Raw genomic sequence first — 25,164 nt, forward strand, 5'->3', positions numbered from 1 at the left:
TGATAAATTGTTTTGATTGGTCACACGTTAAACTAACGTAATTGTTCCCAATACATTTTGAAATGTTTCTTCAAACCATTACTTTGCGTTCTAACCAGGATTTAAACCATAAAGATAACAGTATTAACCATTGTGAGTTTCATATATTTTTTAAGTCTTTAAAATAGCTAAACTACTCTATTTATCCTATTGTAACTAAATATGACCATTACTGAGGTTTTATTCAGTATTCATGAGGAAAATATTTGACCAGTCATTTAAAATACCATAGCATAGCTTGATTGTAGATATACTGCTCTCTATCTGTGCTGATGTCTTTAAGATCCATCTTCTGTACTGTGCCAACAACATTTTACTCCTGTTAGGACCGTCATCTGTATGTCTTGCGTGCCATTGGAGACGCGAGGCAGTAGAATTCTTTGAAAAGGCTACCATATTCTTGCTGCAGAGGGCTGTGTACTTTATCCATTGTTTCCTCTTCACCACAATGCTGCAACACTCATTACCTCCAGTTTCACCCTCAGTAATACAGTCTTTCGCAAATGTGCGTTGTGAGTCCTTTCGATTATCCAATGCTGCAGCTATGACAGGAATCCATATCATCAAATCTTCATTGCTCTAAACAAGATTTTGATGTTGAATATAGAGCATGTAAATATATGAACCAAAGTCTCTTTTTTTACTCTATATAATTTATTTTTTATCCTCACTGAATAAACTTCCATACAGTGAGGTCTCATATCTTTCCATGTTCCTTTAAACTATCTACCTTCTAACTTGAAACTAAAATAACCCTACACCAGAAAACCCATATTTAATAGCTTCTATGTTTAACCTATAAGTCAATTAATAATACTATTTGGAATGCTTTGATGTGTTTATCATAACATCCTATCAATAAAATAAATGACTATACATATATTCTTCATACAGGCATTAAATATCTTTCAGGAATGGCTTTCTATATGTGTAACCCCATTCATAATTATGTAATATGTTGCAGCTTTTAAGGAGGAAGCATAAATATACTACTGTGTAATACAAACTAAAACAAAATAAACTATTTACAAGGTATGAGGTTGTGACAATATACAATGCACACTGGACTTGTATAAAGGTATGTGATTTCAAAGGTATACAGTACAATTGCAGTAATGAATGGTACACTGTAATGGATATGGGTTGAAAGACAAGACAAACAATGATTGCTGTAATGAAAGGGTTAACGGAAACTGTCCCTTTCTTGTGGAAGTAAAACAGTTTTGGGTTTGTCCATGTGTCACTATATTCAGACAGGTATCAACTCTGCTGGGCTGACGATCTTCTGCTATGTTGACAATCACCAACATCAGGGGTTATGTAGCGAAGCTGAACTTGTAATTCAAACAAACAAATACAATGAATATCAAGGCAATTTAAGGAATGATTTTAGTGTTGTTTGCTAAACATTCTGCCCTGTCTTCTGCATGCTATGTCAGGTACAGAATTTACAGATATGTGTCTTTAAAGATTTACTAACATCAAGTTTCTGGCCTGTGCCAGTCTTTTCTCTCTGTAATATTGTGTCATCGACAACACAAATTTTGCTGCAGATAATCTGCAGGTTGGATTCAATCCAGGAATGAATGATTATTTCACCATGTGAGATGTCTGTAGGGCAATCTCTAATTTCAATCCCCACGGTGACTGCATTTGATGTAACAAGCAAAACAAGTAAAGAAGTGATACTACCGTCTTGACTTGAGATCATACTCCATTATGAATTAGTCAGGATCCAGCTGTTCTTCAGTCGTAGCGTTAGCTGTTCGGTGTGACTTCTTAGCATTAAAGAATCTAGGAGATCCTGGAAAATATTCTCATGTGGAGAAAAACTTGTTAGACTGAGCCATATATCTGTTGTATGAACCAGGGCTTTGTCCAGAAATGCAATAAAATGGTTGTGGCCCCAAGGCACAAAAAGATTGTTTTTTTCAAAATGACACTCTGCATGTGGTCTCTCAAAGAGACTGCAAACATTTGCTCCACCACTAGATGGCTCTGAGTGCAGTGTGGGTTTTACATAGATATTGGAGCTGTGTGTGTCACTAGATGTCTGCACTTCTGAATTAATTTCATAGTTCAGCTCTTTAAAAATTTTTGTGGCTGAACTCATTTCTGCGTTTACAAGTGTTCTCTACCCATGTGTGCACTTCTTTGCTCTTGTTAATAGCATGGGCAATGGCTGAAATAACAGTGGGTTCATCATCATCTTCAGAAATATTACTGTTTAGCACAGGATATAAATTACTTATTTATTTTTCATTTTTGGTATTGGCTGTACTTTCCCCCCCAACCGCAAACGGCGGCGGGGACACGCTTGCGCTCCCTTGTTCTTGCTTTGTAACACTTCCTTCCCGTATGCACACGCTACCTTGCCATGTGTTCCCTTCTTGTTGCCACAGTTTTAAGCAGTCATTATTTTTAATTCTCTTTTTCAGTGATTTAATCAAACATATTTTATCTCTAACAGTACTTAATACCTCTGAATCGAAACTTCCAACCTTGGGAAAGGGTCTCACACATTCTCTGGTCATCTTGACCCATTTGTGACAGTATGCCGTTGCGTACGCACAATATTTCACACGCATAAGATATCTTGCCAAACCAATCGGCCCTTCCTTAAGCAGCACCTCATCGACCATCTCTCGCGTTTGCTTAGTACCCATGTGGAAATGGACTTTTCCAATGCTTCGCAGCACGCAACTACCAATAGAGATTTTTATTAGCTATGGACGAATTTACACAAGCTGCATCTACTCACTTAGTTTCAACTGTGTACAACTGAACAACACCCGCGATTGTCAGTGTACCCAGCGAGGACCCTGACACAGAAACTAGGAGAACAAAAATATCAACTATGCAATATCCTGCCTTTCCAACACACCTGCTGAGTATTTTACAACTGGTAGCACTAAGTATTTACTAATACCAGCCTTGCCAGCGTATTTCCTCCCACAACTCCCAAGTTACAATCACAGTTGCACGCTCAACCATGCGGTCCGATCGCACCGCTTAGAGATACTATCAATAAACTTTGCGATTACTATTGGGAGTGCAACGAAAAACCCTTGTTTTCGTTTCCAGTATACCTGCCGTGTATTACCAATCCTCGGCTGTCCTACCTGTCTCGTCAAACAGCAACCAACATTCCCTTTCTCTTTCAACATTAAATCAACTTTCACCTCACAACCACACAATTCACATACATATACACTTTTGTTTCCTGCACAGAAAAATACTTTACCAAATAATTGTAATAACTGTTCAGAGGCTTTAACAAGTGATCACACTATAAATACAATCAAAATAAATCGCATAGTGACAATAAAAAGAAAGTTTTTCTTTCTTTTCCCTAGGTTCTAATCAGCGCTCCTTGAATTACAGAAAAATGGACATTCGGTTTCACAACATAGAATTATAAACAGGTCTCGAAAATATTGCGTTCAAACCCGTTTATGATGTGTCTCCACCCTTTGTTGAGGAACCAAAATCCATAGGCTTTGCGAATCTTCCAGTAGCGTGAAGTCCGCTGAAGAGCCCCCAAATTGTTTTGTCCGTTTAGTCGCTATATAATGACTGCTGTCCAATTCCAATAGTGTGGTTCCAACTCACAAAGCGATTTTAATAGCAAAAGGTAGCAGAGTAACAATTAAGAAAATAAGTACAGCTGATTACAATCACAGGTGCTCTGGATCCAGCATACAGTAATTCAATCCTGAAATCTGTGGTCAACAATTGTATTGTATTGTAAGCTAGTCCCAGAGCTCAGTTTATATATAGTTGGTGTTACATTGAAAACAGTAGAGACGATTGGGCATGTTTCCATTGGTTCAGGCTTCAGGTCAGTCTGGTATAATGACTTATTTTTATTATTTTGACTGTGGCTCTTCCGGGTCGCGTGATCAGGAGTGATCACGTGGACGGATACCGTGAATCATGCTTATTAAAGATCTCACCAAAAAGGTAATATTTATTAGTGAATTTTCATAGTTTTAACTCAGAATTTTAAACATTGTCTGATTGAGTAGGATTGCCTTGGTCATAGAAAGGTTTCTGTGAGTTTCAATGCACGGCTTCTTTGTTTAAAAGTTATAATTGAATACAGATGTGATCAATTAGCAGACTTACAACAGGTATATAAGAACCATTTGGGAATACACTTTAAATGCTCCTGAGGAAGCTGGACTTCAATATACCCAGCAAAACGCGTTGAGCGCTTATGTGACACTTATTTGGATCTACCACTCAAGACTCTATTTGGATTTATATCCATGACCCTGGACTGAATATCCCCAGTCACTGGCAGCTACACAGAATATCCGGAGGATTTACATCAGCCCAATCATCTGCGGTCAACACTGCTAAGGACTGAACCAACTGTGTGATCCTGACCTGGTAACATTTTGCTGCATTTAGGGGTCTTATTGTTCTAAAGGAGTTTGACTGACTATTATTGAGACCTATAGTCTCATATGTGGATGCCCCACACGATCCATTTATTTCCCAATTGATTTTATATTTATATCAGTATTTTCCGTGCCCTTTTAGATGTTTATTGTCTAGCTGATGTTAATAAACACATGCAATTCTTTTTTAGAAGCCGTCCAATTTGATCACTCTAATTAGAGTTTAGTGATTTGTGCAGTGCTGGTATTTCTTTCTTTATCCATTTTCAGTCAGGTATAATGCAGGACATAGGTCAGTTCAAACGATGCCCTCCAAGGGTGAGGGCCAGCTCTGCAACAGCTGCATACGTATCTTCCTGCCGAAAAGCTAGTTCAAACAGGTCTATTTACATCACACACACACAATACTATTCTGATCGTTAATTCCCTATCATCCATAACTCGCATATGCAAGGTGTCATCTCTTGGCCGATAGGAACGGATCTCTGATGATAAATAGGGGATTAGAATGATACCAAACATGATATATTCTCTGTATCCTGAACCTTAGATCTCCTTAAAGTATATTTAACATTATTATATTTAACTATAAACTCTATTAACCTTGGTTATACACGACTGTGTGTTGGAACAATTTTAAGGTGAACTATTTTATAAGTGAATGTGTAAGTGTACATGTGTGTAGAAGTGTTCGCATGTGTTGTGATTAAATACGCCCTTCCATACTGTAGCGTGCTATTCGCATATTTTCAGACAAAGACAACAGTATTGAAGGAAATTAATTGAAAACGACTACATCCAATTATTTGACTTCGACACAGATTACCTGCTGTAAACCAAAGTCCAATTGTGACAGATAGCAATATGTCAAAGTCAGTGGAGGTCATTTACCAAACACAAAATGGCAATGGTTCAGCATAAACTCAGCCCTGGTCCTGCCATGCACCCTGATTTGTGCATTTGTGCCCACATTCCTGAAAAGTACATAGTATTTAAGCTTTGAGGGATGCCAGAAGGGGAAAGAGGCCTGTAAACCTTCTGCCACTGTGGGGGGGGAGTGAAAGGTTAACTGCTATAGATTTAGAGTAGTTTATTTTGAAATTAGAGAGAGCACCAAAGTCCCGGAACTCAGAAATTAAGTTAGGTACAGAAATAGAGGGGTTGGTAAGGACGGCCAGAAGGTCATCGGCAAACAAGGCCAGCTTATATTCACGCCCATCTACAAACAACCCAGATATGTCAGGGTTTAATCTGATAGCCCTAGCCAACGCCTCCATACACAAAACAAAAATAATGGGGGATAGAGGGCTTCCCTGTCTAGTGCCATTAAAAATCCGCACTGGGTCGGGAAGGGCACCATTTATCTTAGTACGTGCCGTAGGTGTGGAATATAAAGCCAGGATCCTATGCAAGGAGGCAGGACCCAACCCCATGTGTGCCAATAAATGCCTCATGAAATCCCAGTTTATTCTGTCGAAGGCCTTCCCTTCATCAGTGGATAACAGAAGAGCTGGGGACTTTTCCGTTACAGCAAGATGCATCAGGTCAATTACCTTTGTAGTGTTGTCGCGTGCCTCCTGGCCCGGGACAAAACCAACCTGGTCTGAATGAACTAATGCAAGAAGAAGAATCTTCAGTCTGTTCGCAATGAGTTTGGCAAATAGTTTACTATCTGTACTCAGTAGGGAGATAGGCCTATAGCTGGAGCACAGGGCTGGGTCCTTACCGTCCTTATGGATACCCGCAACATGGGCTTCAAGGGACTGGGATGAAAAACCTATCTTATCAGATACTGAGTTAAAAGCCAACAACATCTTGGGTAAAAGAGTGGTCTTAAACATTTTATAATACGAAACCGTATAGCCATCGGGGCCCGGGCTTTTACCAATAGGGGTGTTTTTTAGAGCTTATTCCAATTCGTTCAATGTGAATGGGCTGTCTAACCAATCTCTATCCTCGTCGTAGAGGGGAAACTAACCTTCCGGAGATAATTAGATACAGTCTCCTGAAAAGCAGCAACCTCTGCGGGAGAGCCCAAGGACGAAAGACTATACAGCTTCGAATAGTAAGACTGAAATGCTGATGCAATATCGAGGGTCAATCTACAATCTCTACCAGTCCCATCCTTGACCACCTCTATAAAAGATACCGCTCTCTGAGCCCGCAAGGCCCGTGCCAATAATTTACCTGGTTTATTGCCCCATTGAAAATAACGATTTTTACATAAATGAAAATCTTTTTTCACCACTTCATTCAATAGTTTATTGACTTCAGATCGGGCCAAGGATAAAGCTTTCTGATCTGCAACTGAGTGTTTTAATTCAAACAATCTAATTTGCTGGAGCAAGTGCAGCTTACGACCCTCTCGTTGTTTTTTAATATAAGAACCCAGTTGGATCAGTTTCCCCCTCAAAACACATTTGTGAGCCTCCCAAACAGTAAGGCTGGAAACCACAGGAGTGTCATTTAGTTCAAAATAGTCCATGAGAGTCTGGTCCAACTGAGGTTTACAATGAGCATCCGAAAGAAGGCTTTCATTTAAGCACCAAGTGCAAGGTTTAGGAGGAAGAAGACTGGTAGAAAGTGCAAGAGTGATCGGGGCATGGTCAGACCAAGTCATTGGTTCAATAGAAGTATGTTGTAACTTGTAAGAGATGTAAGAACCTATGGGGCAAAAAAAAATAGTCCAATCTAGAATAAGAGTTGTGAGGAGAAGAGAAAAATGTATAGTCTCGGTCAGTAGGGTGTTGTAAGCGCCACGCATTGATCAGCTGGTGCTCATGTAGTGTGTGTCTAACACTTTGGTATGGTTTAGTGGGGCGACTACGGGAGGAAATGGAAGTATCCACATCAGGATGAAGTGTCCAATTCAAATCGCCCCCTAGAATAAGGATCCCCTCTTTCAAGGCATCAATACTGTCTAACACTGTTTTTAGGAATGAGGGTTGGTTGGTATTAGGCGTGTAGAGACATGCAAAGGTGTAAATCTGACCACGGAGAGTGCCCTTAACTAATAATGCCCGACCATCAACTATAGAAAAGCGCTCCAGGGCTGTGAAGGGGAGACGACGATCAAATAAAATTGCTACTCCTAGGGTTTTACCCTCCCTATTATTACTATAAAAAGTATTAGGAAAATTGCGTCCTTTCAAAGAAGGAGCCACATCAGCCTTAAGGGCATATAATTCACGCAGTGCCTTAGATAGTTTTTCAGGGATATTTAGCCCTCTTGCATTTATTGAAACAACCCTAAGGGTTGTATTCCTACAACTGGTCGCCATCATATACTAATAATGATCTTGGGTGGGGGGAAGGGGCATGGGAAGGGAAAAAAAAAATGCAAATAAATAAAACAAGAAAAGGAAAAAAAAACAAAAGACACAAATAGGTAACAATAATGGAGAACATTGAATAACCGCTCCTTAGCAGCATGGGTGTGACGTACACAACCTGGCATAAGGACAAGCATATGCGGTGTGGGGGGACACCTGGGGTCAGCGACAGCAGCCGCCAAAAATAGAAAAACACAGTAAACTAACAGTGCAGAGAACTACCGAAGCATTTACAGTCTCAAAATATTATAAAATCTAAGGTAGACCTAAGACATAATACTTCCAAAAACACATCAATAGAACATTAAAACATGGAAAATAAAAAAAGAGTGTAGAGAATCTGTCAAAATATATAGACCGAAAGAACATGGGGAAAACATATCAAACATGAAAGGCACAAAAGTGAGCCATACTCACAGAAGCTCTGGATAGCACGAGTCCAGGCAGTAAGTTCACAGTTGAAAGGGGAGATATAACAATCTCTAACAGTAAAGAAGGCAGATGGCAAACAGTGTGATAATTCCGTAAAACAGATGACTATCCAAAAAAGTCCCTTTAATATGTAGGCTGGCTAAACCCAGGTCCATGGGATTAACAAGGCAAAGCAGACCAAAAGAAATTCATGTCACCCGACATGTAGACTGAAAGGGAAGCCCCATCTATAGCGCAAATTGAGATTAATTAGTTCCACCGTAAGAGGTCTGAGGGCTCTGCGGTTCTGGAGAGTAGACCACGACAGATCTTGGAAAATCTGGATCCTCTGCCCATCTATCTCGATGGAGTCTTGATTATGGACCTTGCGTACAATCTCCTCCTTCTGTGTAAAATAATGTAGGCGACATATAATGTCTCCCGGCTGGTCTCCCACTGCACTTCGAGGCCTTAGCGCCCTGTGTGCCCTATCAAAGGCAATTGAAGATTCTGCATCCCTACCCAGGATATCGTTAAAGATTCTTTTGAGATAATCAGACTATTCGCAGGGATATCTTCCGATAAAACCCCGAATCCTAAGATTGTTGAGCCTGCCGCTGTTGTCCAGGTCCTCCAAACGCTGGGACATGGCAGTGATCAAAGATAACTGGCGGACCACCACTTCACGTAGACCATTATAAGCATCCATTGAGGTGTCCCGAAATTCCTCACATTGAGAGACCCTCTCGCCCAGGTGTGAAATGTCTGCTTTTATTTCCGCTAGTTCTGAATAGATAGTGGTATGAAGATTACGCTCTACAGAGGTAAACTCTTGATGGGTAGGCATAGAGTGCAAGAATCGGAGTATTTGTGAAAGATCATTTCCATCAGGGGTTTGGATGGTCTGGGAGGAAGCAGCACGAGAGTCAGATTCAGCCGCAGGTTCTGGCTTGGGGAAGGCAAGGAGCAGGAGTCATCACTGAGCGGTGATGGGACTGTCGGCTTAAGGAATTGTCGCAGGTCTGATCTGGAAGGAGTAGAGGGAGTTCAGGCGTCCTTTTCACCAGAATGCTTTTTCATTTTCCCCATGGCTCACCGTAAATTAGATGTTAGGACAAAAATAGATAAATAAAAATAAGTTATACACTCTTCTTAAAATTATGAGATATGTACTTAGACAATGGTGAGGCGACTGCTGGTCACATTCCCCAGTGAGAAGTGGCCTAGGCTGCCATGTACCCGGCCAGTGTTAGAGCATAAGAGCTAGTCGCATTTTGGGGCGAGTCGGAGGAGCTTGAGTGCTCTTGTACCTATAATAGAAGTATGCTCTGAGGTTTTAAATATGTCCCGCAATTACAGCAAAAATCCACAAGAGGGAGCTCAAGTGATAAAAATAAGAACTGTTAGATCTCCGTCTGAAGTGCAGTGAATAAATTAAAGATGGCCACAGCCACTGTCTCCGGAGATCGGCTCCTCTAGACCCAGTTCATAGGATCCAAAGCAGGAATAGTGCCAGCAGCTGCAAGTTAAGTGCAGGGTCTTCACTTCTGAGTGATTCCAGGCAGCTGGGGAGTCAGGGATCACAGCAAAGGGTGCCTGGGTCTCTGCAAAAATCCAGGTCCTGGCTCCAATGAGAACAGTAGGCCTCAATCTTAAGAGAGGCAGGAAGCTTCCCCAAGCTCTGTAATCATCACTGCCTGCTATGTGCCTGATAAGAAACTCAGGTAGGGCACTGGCAAGATCTCAGGAGCCAGGCAAGGGAGGAATATAGAGGATATAATTCAGAAAGGCCAGGAGTCCTGAAACCACATGTCCTCCTCGAATGGCTGCCAGGCCACACCCCCTTTATCCATAATTTAAAAATAAATATATGATAAAATACAACTATATATAACCAAAAAATAATACATTTATGTGACTATAAAGTTGTAAGAGAGATATCCGAGACCTTAAATAACATAGAACCACAGATCCTATAAAGCCCAATCATATATTCAAAAATAGTAATCCTAGGACGATCCAACATATTTCTAGTTCCAATATTCTAACATTCTAACTTAGTGTGGCAGTATCACCAGATGTGGTGCTGGTGAGCAGCAAGTTCTGTGTGGGGCAGGACAGATCTGTCCTGAGTAGAAAAGCATTGTGGGAAGATGCCTAAGTGGTGGACACAGTCAGACAGTCCAGGTGTGGCTGCAGTGTGAGTGAAGCAGACCAGGTGGTCGGGATCATACTTGCAAGGAGGCAGGGAGATCCCTATACCTCTGACACTGTCCATGTGAGAAGCGGCAGCCAACAAGAAAGCTATACCAGGCCAGAAGGCCAGTGTCCAGTCCTGCATGTGGCAGGAAGGACCACCAGGAAGGACCACCAATCTCAGAGACTGTGCAAGACTTTCATGCAGATTATCTGATTCTATAGAGAGGGTTCAAGTGAGCTATTGCCCTAAGAGAGGGCTAGGTTGTTTATTATTTACTATTTCTGTTTACTGGTTTCCATTCCGGAAGTAAAGCACCATTTTCATTTAGTTTTACTGGAACGCAATGTGTGGACTAATCACAGCACCACTGGCCCTAATCTACCGAACTAAAACCCCCAAGTTATCACATTAGGTATAATAATAAAACATATGTAAATAAAAAACAAAAATATATTATAAATAAATAAAAAACAGGATTTTGGTACTTACCGTTAAATCCCCTTCTCCGATTCCACAGGGGACACTGGAGTCTCAGTAAAGTGGGGCATAGATGTGGGAAACCAGGAGCTGGCACTTTAATAAATTTGAATAGTAGCTAACTCCTCCCCCTCTATACCCCCCTACAGGTCAGTCTAAATAAACTGTGCCCAAGGAGAGCTGAAAATAGAATAACAGAGGAGAAGAGGACTAGAACATACATAAGCAACAAGCAAATATGCAAACAAATCAAGCAGACCTTGAAGAAAAACTTGACTGTCCAAACCTGGCAGAACAATAACAAATGCAGGTGGAACAGCGCCGGGTGGGCGTCCAGTGTCCCCTGTGGAATCGGAGAAAGGGATTTAACGGTAAGTACCAAAATCTGTTTTCTCCTTCATCCACTAGGGGACACTGGAGTCTCAGTACAGTGGGGACATCCCAGAGCTCACATCCCGGGTGGGAGAGTGCTGAAAACCCTGCAAAACAGCACGGCCATACTGGGAAGCAGAAGCCACAAACGTGTCATAACCATAAAACTTTGTAAAAGTATGCCGGCCCGACCAAGTGGCCGCTCGACAAAGCTTGGTTAGGAAAACACCGTGGGCAGCCGCCCACGAAGGAATGCAGTCAGATAGGCTTGTCTGATTGTCAGATGAATCCATCTACAAATAGTAGCCTTAGAAGCCGCCCAGCCTGGCCGCGCCATATCATATCGGACAAACAGCGTATCCGACTTCCGGAGGGATGCTGTCCTATCAACATAACTCCGAAGAGCCCGGACAACATCTAGGGATCTGGAAGCCGAAGAATCCTCTTTAAACACTGGAACTACGATCGGTTGGTTGATGTGAAACGCAGAAACTACCTTAGGCAAAAAGGGTAACTGCATATGTAGCTCAGCCCTATCCTCATGAAAAATTAGGTAGGCAGACTACAAGAAAGCGCCCCTAGCTCAGACACATGCCTAGCAGAGGCACGCGCCAACAGGAGAACCATTTTCCATAATAAAAATTTTAATTCCACTGTTTGTAAAGGTTCAAATAGGGAAGACTGGAGAAAAAAAAGGAGGACCAAATCCAAATCCCATGGGGCCGTAGGAGGTACAAACGGAGGTTGTAATCTGTCAACCACTTGTAGAAAAGTCTGGACATCTGGTAATAATGCTAGTCGCTTTTGAAAGAAAATCGACAAAGCCGATACTTGAACTTTTAAAGATCCCAGACGAAGACCTGCTGATAAACCAGCCTGTAGAAAAAGAAGCAGCCTGGCACCCTTGCGTTCACACCAAGCGACATATGCCTTCCATATGCGATGACAGTGCTTAGAGGTAACTTCCTTTCTAGACCTTAACATAGTAGGAATCACCCTGGAAGGGATACCCTTCTTTCTTAAGATAGCCGTATCTACAGCCACGCCATCAAATGAAGCCGCCTTAAGTCCTGATAAATAAATGGACCCTGTTGCAGTAGATCTTCTTGCAGAGGAAGAGGCCACGGGTCATCTATCAGTAGAAGACGTAGGATGGAATACCATGCCCGTCTGGGCCAGTCTGGAGACACCAACAGAACCTTTACCCCTTCTCATTTGATTCTTTGCAGCAGACGAGGAGGGAGTGGGAGTTGTGGAAACAGGTAGACAAACTGAAACCACCAAGGAGCTGTTAGAGCATCCACCGCCACTGCCTGTGGATCTCTTGTCCTGGAGCAGTAACGTAAGATCTACCTGAGGGAGACCCCAATGCTGACCCCAATGCTGAATCAGTTGTTGGAAGACCTGCGGATTGAGCATCCACTCTTCCGGATGAATGTCCTGTCGACTGAGGTAATCGGACTCACAATTTTCTACCCCTGGTATGAAAATTGCGGATATTGCTACCGCATATTCCTCTGCCCAGAAGAAGAATGTGGCTTACCTCCCTCATGGCGGACCGACTCTTGGTACCACCCTGTTTGTTGATGTACGCCACATCCGTGGCATTTTCGTATTGCACTCTGATGGCCTGGCCCTTCAACAGAGGATGTGCCACCTGAAGAGTATAGAACACGGCCCTTAGCTCCAGAATGTTTATGGGCAGTACTGCCTCCAGCCGAGTCCAATGGCCCTGAAAGTATCTTCCCTGAGTCACTGCCCCTCATCCTCTCAGACTGGCGTCTGTGGTGAGGTGAATCCATTCCCACAATGCAAACCTCTTGCCTGCCAAAAGGTGAGAGGAATTCAGCCACCAAAGGAGAGATGTCCGAGTCCTGGGTGACAGTTGAACTCACTGGTGAAGGAAGAGGTGGGACCCTGACCACTCAGAGAGGCGGTCCAGTTGGAATGGACGGGCATGGAACCTCTGTATTTGATGGACTCGAAAGACGCAACCATCTTTCCCAGAAGGCGAATACACAGGTGCACTGACACCCTGCGATGACGCAGTATCAATCGTACCATGTGTTGGATGGAGGGGACTTTTTCCTGCGGCAGAAATACCTTCTGCTCCACTGTGTCCAAAATCATCCCTAGGAAAGGCACACGCTGTGCAGATGAGATTTTTGGTAATTCAGGATCCATCCGTGTTGCAACAGCAGACTCTATGTTACCCGGATGTCCTGCAGTAATTGAGAGACTGACGGAGCCTTGAGGAGTAGGCCGTCCAAGTAAGGGACGATAGTAACCCCTTGTATCCGAAGAAGGGCCATCATTACTGCCATGACCTTCGTGAATACTCTTGGTGCTGATGAAAGACCGAAAGGTAAGGCCTGGAATTGAAAATGAGAGGCCCGCACTGCAAACCGAAGGAATGCCTGATGAGGAGGCCAAATGGGAATGAAGAGATAAGCATCCTTTATGTCTAAGGATACGAGAAAGTTGCCCCTCTCTAGCCCTGCAATGACGGATTGCAGGGACACCATCTTGAACTTGAAAGTCCGCAAATAAGGTTTGAGATGTTTCAAGTTCAGAATGGGTCTCACCGAGCCGTCTGGCTTGGGAACCACAAACAAGCTGGAATAAAAACCTTGACCCTGCTGGTGGATAGGGACATGCGCTATTACTCGAGAACAGTAGCTTTTGTATTGCCTCCTGTATAACCCATTTGTCTGCAGATGCCGGCAAACTGGTTATGAAAAAATGAGGAGGTTGGATCTGAAAATCCAGCTTCAACCCCTGAGTAATGATGTCCTGGACCCACGCGTCCTGGCAAGACTTGATCCAAACTTCCTTGAAGTTGCAAAGGTGAGCTCCCACCCTGGGGTCCCCCAGAGAGAAGGGAGCATGTCATGCTGGAGGCTTAACTGAAGCCTTATCATGCTGGGAGGAGGATGCAGTGGCTCTACCCCTGCCTCTGGGACCATGGGAGATAGCAGGAGCGCCTCTGCCATGACCCCTGAATCTCCCTGGAATATGAAAGGACCAAAAGGATGGTCCGGCAAAGGGCTTCCTGGGGAGAAAAGCAGCAGATGGGAGATAAATGGACTTACCACCTGTGGCTTGAGATATCCACTTATCCATTTCCATTCCAAACGGAGCTTCTCCTGTGAATGGAAGCACTTCCACGGCTCTCTTGGATTCCGCATCCACCTGCCATTGTCGCAGCTACAGGGCTCTGCGGGCTGAGACAGCCAAGGCCGAGGATCTAGAGGAAAGACTACAAATATCCTTAGAAGCCTCTCCAAGAAAAGCAGCAGACTCTGCAATCTGTTCCGCTAGAGGAGCCAGATCCTCTGCCGGAGCCCCAGTCTTAAGGCCCTCAGCGAGCTGCGTAGCCCATGCTTTCACCGCCTTGTTGACCCAACAGCTGACTAATGTGGGTCGAAGAGACACCCCTGCTACAGTGTACATTGACTTCAACGTAGTTTGTAACTTTCTGTCAGAAGGCTCCTTTAAAGACACTGCCCCTGGAACAGGGAGCACTGTCTTTTTTGACAGACGTGACACTGAAGGGGCCACTGAAGGAGGTGTTTCGCATAAATGCCTGCTTTCTGCAGGAAAGGGATAGTATGATAAAAGCTTCTTTGAAATCTAAAACCTATTATCAGGGTGTTTCCACGCTGAGGTAAGGATCTCATCCAATTCCTCAGACACTGGAAAGGAGGCTGCCAGTCTTTGCTTTTTATTAAAGATAGACGGCCTAACCTCTACAGGATCCATGTCCTCAACATGTAACACCTGGCGTATCGCTGCAATCAGCACCTCTACTCCCTGATATACAGGCTCCGCCTCCTCTCTATAGGGTCCTGTGCCTCCCCTTTCTCCGTATCAGGCATGTCGTCCTCTTCCGGATCATTCCACATAAGCGGATTCGGTATGTCTCCTGGTAGGAGCACTAGAGGACGATGCCACGGGAGGAACCTGGGCTGACATAACACTTGTGAGCCCTTCTACAGACCTGGCTAAAGACCACGCCCAGTCTGGTTCACAGAAGGCAGACCTTTGAGATTTTTCAACCTCTCTCTCCCTTCTAGCTCTGCAGACATTTGAGACATGAGTGATGTCATTGGATCAGTCCATGCTGCAGTGTGTGTCTCTGAAACACACTTCTCACACAACTGGGAACTGGATGATAGTCCCTGTGTAAACTTCTCTGCACAATTTTTACAGGAGAAAGATTTTTGTGCAGCCTTAGACCTCTTAGATGACATTCTACCACTTCACTGTACACTGTGTAGAGGGAGATTAGGCTATCAACCCCGCCCAACCAGCTCTGCTTCAGAGACCAGTGCTATTAACACAATATAATGCTGTAATCACTGTGTAAACACAGTCCTACCTGATTTTCACAAGTCTATCCACACTGTGCAGGCATAATCTGGGCAGACAGATCTTTTTCTCTGGGTGTCAGCAGCCTGTGCTTGTAACATAGCCACCAGCCTCCTCCTGGAAGCACTGGGGCTGCTGGGAGGCAGAAGCAGAACTGTGTTAGGCTCCGCTCCCTCTGTTCTTGCTTAGTGTTTTTAATGCCTGCCTGTCATTTCCTCCTGGTCACCCTGCTAATCAGAGTGCCAGGAGTCACTAACCTTCTGCTGCCAAATGCTGCTGGCGGCGGGCTTGCTAATGGGGGACCGTGATGAACGCTGCACACAGCACGTCTGGCTATCCACCCAGAGACAATGGTCTCTGCAGCTGGAGACCCCAGCGCGTGCTGCATGCAACAGCGGTGAGGTCTCTCGGCAGCACCAATGAAGCAGACAGGCAGGGACAGTGGGCTGCCTGTCTGATCCTCAAGCTGATCGAGGATCCATTGATTTTTAGCAGAGAGCTCTTGTATGTGACCAGCTCCCTTGGCACAAAATTTAGACTGACCTGTAGGAGGGTACAAAGGGTGAGGAGCTAGCTACTATTCAAATTTATTAAAGTGCCAGCTCCCGGTTATCCCACATCTATACCCCACTGCTCTGAGACTCCAGTGTCCCCTAGTGGATGAAAGAGAAATAAAAACTAAAACACAAGAGAATTTTTGTTTTAATAATAAATACAAGAATAATAATGTTTATATCCAAAATTGTTCCCAACCGTAGACATATATAGCGTTCCTGCTAGGCTGTTTTAGCGGGGCACGGCGCCCTGCCCTCCTTCTGGAGGGCAAAAAGCACCCTGCCCTCCAGGAGGAGGGCAAAAAGCGCCCTGCCCTCACAGCCTGCGGGTGCCGTTCTCACCCGCGGGACGCAGTGTCCCGCGGGTGGAGAAACATGCGGTGTCCCGGTCACCGCCGGGGAATAGACGCCGGGCGCATGCACCCGGCATCTATTCTCCCTTTCTGCAGCGCTTGGGGGCTGCCCGGCACGTCCGTAAGCGCCGGGCACGCCCCCAAGTATGACGAAAAGGGGACGCGTCTTATAGACACGGCCCCTTTTCATGACCATGCCCCCTTTTCAGGCGTGCAGGTTGCCCTCTCTAGCTCCGGCGCCCTGCCTGCCGCCGGAGCTAGAGTGAACACTACATATAAATTAGAAATTCAATTCAATGGTTTCATTGAGAACATCTGGATATAATGTCCTCAAGTTGTGCATCCTATCCAGAAAGCCAAACATGTACACAGTCTACTGAATCTGTCCCCTCCTCGTGCTGTTGGTGAATTATGTTCCAGACCTATTAATCTCAAACCAATCGGGTCCACTGCATATTTATAAAAAAAAGTCATGCTACACTATGGACCTGATTCAGACCCGCTCGCTAAGGCGCGATCGCTCGCTCTGAGCGATTTTCGCCCATCTGCGCATGCTTATAATTCGCAGTGCACATGCCCAAGCCATTCGTTGCAATCTGATTTTGGTTGCTCGTAAGCCACTATCAGGTCGCTGCATTGAGTGACAGATAGTTCCGTTTGTGGGTGGTAACAGGGGAAGGTGCTTGTGAACGGGGGAGTGCCGCCAAAACGCAGATTAAAGGGCGTGCATAATTAGCAAAGTAGCGTCATTGTATACGTCACCTGCATGTATTTCAGCCAGCACTGATCGCTGTGCTTGCGGCAGGTTAAGGCAACCCCAAGGGCTGCGAGCAGCTCCGATGGCTCACGTTGGTCCCGATTAATCCTTAAGTTCCCGGAGATGACGTGTGCTGCGAGTGGCAAGCGGACGTCTTCATACACTTGCGAGCACACTTTACCGTAGCTCACTAAAACATAGTGGGCCTCCTTACGCGACGCTTTGCGAGCACTTCATTTAAATAACCGGCCCCTTTTTGCCAACGAGCGACCGCAACTTGCGTGCAGGTCTGAATGAGCTCCTATGTTTGGTGGTCTTATTAACGATGTTCCTACGGTGCTCTAAGAACCTAGTTTTTAAAGACCTAGTAGTGCAACCTACATACTGAAGTTGGCACGTGCACTGCAATACATAAACTACAAATGTACTTTCACAGTTAATATATGTTTTAATAGGAAAAATGATAGAACTAAAACCAGAAGTAAAGCTCGTAACGCCGTGACCAATAAAGTTACAGGTTATACATCTCATATGTCCACATGTGAAACAGCCCTTCGGTTTAGATAGCCACTGAGGGGCACTCTTCAGAGTATTGGATTGTAGTCTAAAAACCTGGGAGCCAAAAAATTCTTAAGATTATGTGCCCTTAAAGATTATAGTTGGTTCTTTATCTAATGGGGGGTATCCACTTAGCGATATACAAACGACAGCACGATTGCGACATTGCAATCGTGCTGTCGTTTGTATAGCTAGTGATGTGCCTAGACTGAACGTTCACTCGTTCAGTCCCGGCACAACATCCCTCATCCCTGCACATGCAGAACCTGACGAGATCGTCAGGTTGACCTGCATGTACGGACGATGTCGGAAGCGACCCGCGGGCACGCGCATCGCGGGTCGTTTCCGTCAAAAACATGCCCGATGCATGCGCAATTTGCAAGCGATTGCACGATAACGACATCATTATCATGCAATCGCTTGTTTAAATCACTTAGTGGATACCCCCTATAACTCTCTCTTCAGGATCTACAGTAGTTATAGCATACTATAATTTTTTCTAAAAATACAGTTAATTTTATTTGAGCAACTATTGTATTTGAATATAAAGGTATTTGAACCTTCTATACTCTCTGAAGCTCAACATGAACAAAACTGAACCCATTATCTCCCACCACCACCAATCTCTTTATCACTGTTGACAATACCATCTCCCCTGTTCCCCAACTTTGCTGCTTGCGTGTCACCCTTGACTCCATCCTCTCCTTCACCCCTCACATTCAAACCTGTTGGTTCCAGCTACACAACATCGCTCGCATTAGGCCATTCCTCTCCCACAATGCTACCAAAAGGATCATTCACTCACTAATAATTTCTCGGCTCGACTACTCCAACCTTCTCCTCACTAGCCTCCCAAGTTCCCAAAACACTCCCCTCCAATCTGTTCTCAATGCTGCAGCTAGACTTATCTTCCTCTCCCGCCATTCCACTTTCACCACTCCCCTCTGCCAAAACCTGCACTGACTCCCATTCCCCTACAGAATCCTTTTCAAACGCCTCACCCTCAAATACAAGACCCTCTCTAACTCCACTGCTCCCTACATCTACAACCTCATCTCCTTACATACTCCCTCCCGATCCCACTGGTCAGCCAACGAGCGTTGTCTCTCCTCTATCCAGGTTACTGCATCTCACGCTCGAATTCAAGAATTTGCCTGTGCAGTCCCCCTTCACTGGAATGAGCTCCCTCGCTCGTTCAGGCTCTCCTCAACTTTGCATAGCTACGAACATGCACTGAAAACCCACCTGTTCATCAAAGCATACCCTTCCACCACATAACCCTTTCATCAGGCTGCTTACTCCACCCTCCTACATCAGCCAGCTCTACCTCGCCTACTTCCTGCCCTCAGGTCCCTATCCACATGCTCACGCCTCATGTTATCTGCCTGTCTCCCCGTCCACTAGATTGTAAGCTCCTAGGAGCAGTGTCCTCCTCCCTCCTGTTCTCACGCCCCACTTCAATGACAGACTTCACCTTCCCACAAATCACATCAGGTGATGTTCCCACACTGTGGGTATATCACACTGACCTCAGTGTGAGGTCAGTGTGAAAAAGCCTCCTAGTGAGGAGAAACGCATTAAAGGACACAGATAGGAGCTTGGTAATCAGATACTCACCAGACCGGGGAATCAGCTTGCTCTGTATCACACGCTGGATATCTACATTGGAGTAAGCGCAGCCTTCTACTTCCCGGGACTCTCCCTCACCTGTGCTTGATCTGCTATGAACGGTGCTATTGAAGGCTGCATGTCCCTGCAGCGGAGGGTGAGGATGGAGACAGCATATATCGCCCACTACCCTTCTGTTACATCTGCCATCACGAGTTGGTTTAGCTGCGGACATTGCCCTTGACATCTTCGACAGACACCGGTTCATTGCTGGAGAATTCTGGGTCTTGTAACACAGAGCTGGGCATTGGTCCTGCAGTGCAGACGGCCCGGTTCATTGCTGGAGCACACAGAGCCTAGCATCAAACAGCTACACAGTGTGTTTGGAATACAGATCACTCGGATATGGTTATATATTCATTTCTCCAACATTAGCTGTAAGAGGTATCTCCTACTATACATTATTTTTCTTTCCCCAGGACCGTGATTACATGGAAGTTTAGTGTTACATAATATAATATATATGCATTCTTTTACTTGTTTTCACTGGAACTCTTAACATCGAAAGTACAACAGTACTGTTGCAACATTGACTGCCTAATCATTATGTTATGTGGCTACACATGAGCCAAATTGTTACTATACCAAGCCAAGTATCACTGTTTTGACACATCAGTGTCGAGTGTTCAGAACTCTGGCCCTGATTCAGAACTGGATGCTCTGACAGAGCGCTCGCTCTGAATCAGGGCGTCTTTTTGTTTTTTTTATGGAGCGGCCTCCCGGCCGCTCGCATTGCTGTGGGTGGCCACCCACAGCTAATGCGAGTGGCCAGGATGATGGTCGCGATGGTCAAGACCATCACGACCATCGGGCTTGCAATGAGACCTTTGTGGTAGAGTATCGTGGACGCAAGCCCCAGAGATCTTTCGGCTCAAACAGAGCCGAAAGCTCTCCCAGTGACATTACTTGTGATGTCAGTGGGGCCGCCCCCAGACGGTAGGCATTCTCATGGGAACACCTCCGTCTGGGCAGCCAACCCCCCGGCCCGCCCACCAAAGGGGGTGTGCTGTCACTCAACATCGACAGCACTCCCCCTTTGGTGCGAGACCCGGAGCGACGGATTGCCCGTCGCTATCCGGGTCTCATGCATGCGCACTGGCCCACCATCGACCATGTTGCGAGCACACAGCCCTTGCAACCGGGTCTGAATCAGGCCCCCTGTGCCAACAAAGATACTCTTTAGGCCCAACATGAGACTTTTTATTTGATCAGAGGTTTTATATTTACACGTGTAATTATTATTTTTGGTCTATATTTTATTGATTGTGACATACTTAATAAAACAGGATATTGTTTTGTGGCATTGTCTTGTGTCTATTAAGCGCCACTTTATACAATTTCAGTCATTTTTTGTGAGAAGTTAGGCGAAGCTTCTCGTATAGGTGCGCAGCTATTCTTGAGACTCCCTTTATATACACCACTGATAGCGCCGGGTCCTTTTGCTTGTGTATAAATAATTGAATCCATAAATGTAAAGTTCAATATAATAAAAGGTGTTATTAACGTGGTAGGAAGGTGGACTTTTGATGTAATATTTACACTTTAGCACAGAATGCCTCTTCAGATTTGTATACCTCACTGCACACCTACTTGGTAATGGGTCTCAAGAGAGTGGAAAGAAGGTGGCACCTTGATGCGTTTCTCCCCTCTTTCAGGGTTTTTTTCAAAAGGAAGTATGCATGTTTGTTGTCAGATAGTAGCTTAAATACTTTTGTACAATTGTAAAGCGCAACGGAATATGCTGCGCTATATAAGAAACTGTTAATAAATAAATAATAAATAAATAAAATACTCATCCCAGCCAATGAGAAATTGTCAGTAATTAGGAGACATCTGTGTCCCAATTTAGACTGTGTTATCAGTAACTAGGATACATCTGTGTCACTATTTAAACAGCATCTTTATTCAGCACATTGGTAACTTAATAAGACTTTATCCATAATTTAAAAATAAATATATGATAAAATACAACTATATATAACCAAAAAAATAATACATTTAGGTGACTATAAAGTTGTAAGAGAGATATCGGAGACCTCAAATAACATAGAACCAGAGATCCTATAAAGCCCAATCATATATTCAAAAATAGTAAACCTAGGACGATCCAACATATTTCTAGTTCCAATATTCTAACATTCTAACTTAGTGTGGCAGTATCACCAGAGGTGGTGCTGGTGAGCAGCAGATTCTGTGTGGGGCAGGACAGATCTGCCCACACAGAGTAGAAAAGCATTGTGGGAAGATGCCTAAGTGGTGGACACAGTCAGACAGTCCAGGTTGGGCTGCAGTGTGAGTGAAGCAGACCATGGATCATACCTGCAAGGAGGCAGGGAGATCCCTATACCTCTGACACTGTTCATGTGAGAGACAGCAGCCAACAAGCTAAGAAAGCTATACCAGGCCAGAAGGCCAGTGTCCAGTCCTGCATGTGGCAGGAAGGACCACCAGGAAGGACCACCAATCTCAGAGACTGTGCAAGACTTTCATGCAGATTAGCTGATTCTATAGAGAGGGCTAGGTTGTTTATTATTTTCTATTTCTGTTTACTGGTTTCCATTCCGGAAGTAAAGCACCATTTTCATTTAGTTTTACTGGAACGCAATGTGTGGACTAATCACAGCACCACTGGCCCTAATCTACCAAACTAAAAACCCCAAGTTATCACATTAGGTATAATAATAAAACATATGTATATAAATAACAAAAATATATTATAAATAAATAAAAAAACAGGATTTTGGTACTTACTTTCTCCGATTCCACAGGGGACACTGGAGTCTCAGTACAATGGGGCATATATGTGGGAAACCAAGAGCTGGCACTTTAATAAATTTGAATAGTAGCTAGCTCCTCCCCCCTCTATACCCCCCTACAGGTCAGTCTAAATAAACTGTGCCCGAGGAGAGCTGGAAATAGAATAACAGAGGAGAAGAGAACTAGAACATACATAAACAACAAGCAAATATGCATACAAATCAAGCAGACCTTGAAGAAAAACTTGACTGTCCAAACCTGGCAGAACAATAACAAATGCAGGTGGAACAGCGCCGGGTGGGCGTCCAGTGTCCCCTGTGGAATCGGAGAAAGGGATTTAACGGTAAGTACCAAAATCCTGTTTTCTCCTTCATCCACTAGGGGACACTGGAGTCTCAGTACAGTGGGGACGTCCCAGAGCTCACATCCCGGGCGGGAAAGCGCTGAGAACCCTGCAAAACAGCACGGCCATACTGGGAAGCAGAAGCCGCAAATGTGTCAAAACCATAAAACTTTGTAAAAGTATGCCGGCCTGACCAAGTGGCCGCTCGACAAAGCTGGGTTAGGAAAACACAGCGGGCAGCCGCCCACGAAGGACCCACCGAGTACGTAGAATGTGCTGTGTTTTAAGTACGTGGTTGCTTTGATGCAGTCAGATAGGCTTGTCTGATTGTCAGACGAATCCATCTAGAAATAGTAGCCTTAGAAGCCGACCAGCCTGGCCGCGCCATATCATATTGGACAAACAGCGTATCCGACTTCCGGAGGGATGCTGTCCTATCAATATAAATCCGAAGAGCCCGGACAACATCTAGGGATCAGGAAGCCGAAGAATCTTCTTTAAACACCGGAACTACGATCGGTTGGTTGATGTGAAACGCAGACACTACCTTAGGCGAAAAGGATAACTGCATACGTAGCTCAGCCCTATCCTCATGAAAAATGGGGTAGGCGGACTACAAGAAAGCGCCCCTAGCTCAGACACACGCCTAGAAGAGGCGACCACAAACAGGAGAACCATTTTCCATGATAAAAATTTAAATTCCACTGTTTGTAAAGGATCAAATAGGGAGGAAAAAAAAGAGGACCAAATCCAAATCCCATGGGGCCGGAGGTTGTAATCTGACAACCACTTGTAGAAAAGTTTGGACATCTGATAATAATGCTAGTCGCTTTTGAAAGAAAATCGACAAAGCCGATACTTGAACTTTTAAAGATCCCAGACAAAGACCTGCTGATAAACCAGCCTGTAGAAAAAGAAGCAGCCTGGCACCCCTGCATTCACACCAAGCGACATATGCCTTCCATATGCGATGATAGTGCTTAGAGGTAACTTAATTTCTAGCCCTTAACATAGTAGGAATCACCCTGGAAGGGATAACCTTCTTTCTTAAGACAGCCGTAACGATACTGCCTTAGAACCTCTATACACTCCTTCCTATACCTTCTAATATCCTGCCTATACCTTCTAAGGATGACGCTAATTTGCGTACGCAGTCATTCAGTAAAAAAAGACTTCAGACCTGGAATCTGTGGTTCCAAAGCACAAGTATTATTCAAGTAAAAGTACAGTCAGTTACACGCTATTGATCCATACACAATTAGGCACAAAGGAATTATACAGACCCAAGTACAGTATACATACGCAGCGCTTCCGGACCAGATGTTAGGCATCAGCAAGAAACCCCTTCGTCAATCAGCATTCAGCAAGAAGACTAAAAGCCCAGTGTTGGAGCACACATATTTATACCCCCCTGGAACAGACAAAACAATAGAGACGTTTGTTGCTGATGCCATTGGTTCCCAAGGGGGATACATCTGTTACAGAGCGTTTAACAGGCTGATTCAAATAGACCCAACCTAGCCTCTAACAACTGGGGGTCTCTGGATTCCCGCCTCATGCAACATCATAACAGTTGTTAATATTATATACATTTTGTTGCTTGAAGTCTCTGCGGTTCATAAGTTGAGAATGCATGATGCGATCTCCACACCGACGATACCGGAATACTGTGGAAAGAGTACGCATCAGTACAAAACCAAACACGGCTTACTTAGCATCTATAAAACCTTAGTTACCAAATAATCTTTATTTCACAGCATTTATACTAAATGAACAAACTTAAATCTTATACCTTAAAGCTTATGGAATCTTGTATGTCTATGTGTAATGTGTGAGTATGCTGGGTTTGATATAACACCGCTAGTTAACTTGGTGCAGATGCGTGCGCATAAAGCTAATAAACTGTTTTCATATAGGATCTTATGCATTCGCTAATATGTGACTAGTTAACAGCGCAATTGTGCGTATTAATGTGTATATGGGGAATGATGAAAGATACAATCGCATGATGCTAATAGTAATATCGCCACATGTACTAAAGTGTGAGTTTATCTAAAATGTCGCCTGGGTGGCCATTCGCAAAATGGTGTCGTGCGATCTCATTTCCAAGATGGCGTCTTGCGGCCAGTCGCAAGATGGCGTCGCTGCGATTCAATTTTAAACTGATCTTGTCTCAGCCAATAATCCAGCTTCGACAGTCCACCCTTTGATAGCGAACAACATGCTATCACAATCGGATTTTAAAATATAATTTAGGCTTGCATTTATATACTGTTTAGTGTTATTATGGGATGGCACAAGATGGTTCTTAATCCATCAATAATGTGTCTCTGGGTGGGAACATAAAACTACTATTATACGCACACCGCGGATCTTGGAAGATCATGTGAAAGGTGTGGGGATGCACCAGTCTTATAAAGGCAGTACTGAAGGGGAATTGAGACTTTACAGTATCTGAGGTGTTTTAAAAATAACATTTCAATAATACATTCTATACACGTCTAAATATAATACATTAAATGATGGTATTTCCTAGTTCAGGGTTGTAATGCAGTTCTATATTTAC

The 25,164-nt window shown here is 44.2% G+C and overlaps 1 protein-coding gene across 3 annotated transcripts in view; it reads right to left on the reverse strand.

Annotated features, from left to right (window-relative positions):
* TPMT (thiopurine S-methyltransferase) overlaps positions 1 to 25,164 on the reverse strand; it is a 101,952-nt gene that overhangs the window by 21,175 nt on the left and 55,613 nt on the right. Inside the window, exon 1 of one of the 3 annotated variants that reach the window (XM_088475841.1) lies at positions 8,195 to 8,584. The exons of the other annotated variants lie outside the window; for them this stretch is intronic. The gene's annotated coding sequence lies outside the window, so the exon portion shown is untranslated. Of the gene's footprint in view, positions 1 to 8,194; positions 8,585 to 25,164 lie in introns of those variants that run through there. 3 annotated transcript variants of the gene reach the window in all.

This window comes from Taudactylus pleione, unplaced genomic scaffold (assembly GCF_031769625.1).
Source record: "Taudactylus pleione unplaced genomic scaffold, aTauple2 ptg000179l, whole genome shotgun sequence".
Lineage (NCBI taxonomy): Eukaryota > Metazoa > Chordata > Amphibia > Anura > Myobatrachidae > Taudactylus > Taudactylus pleione.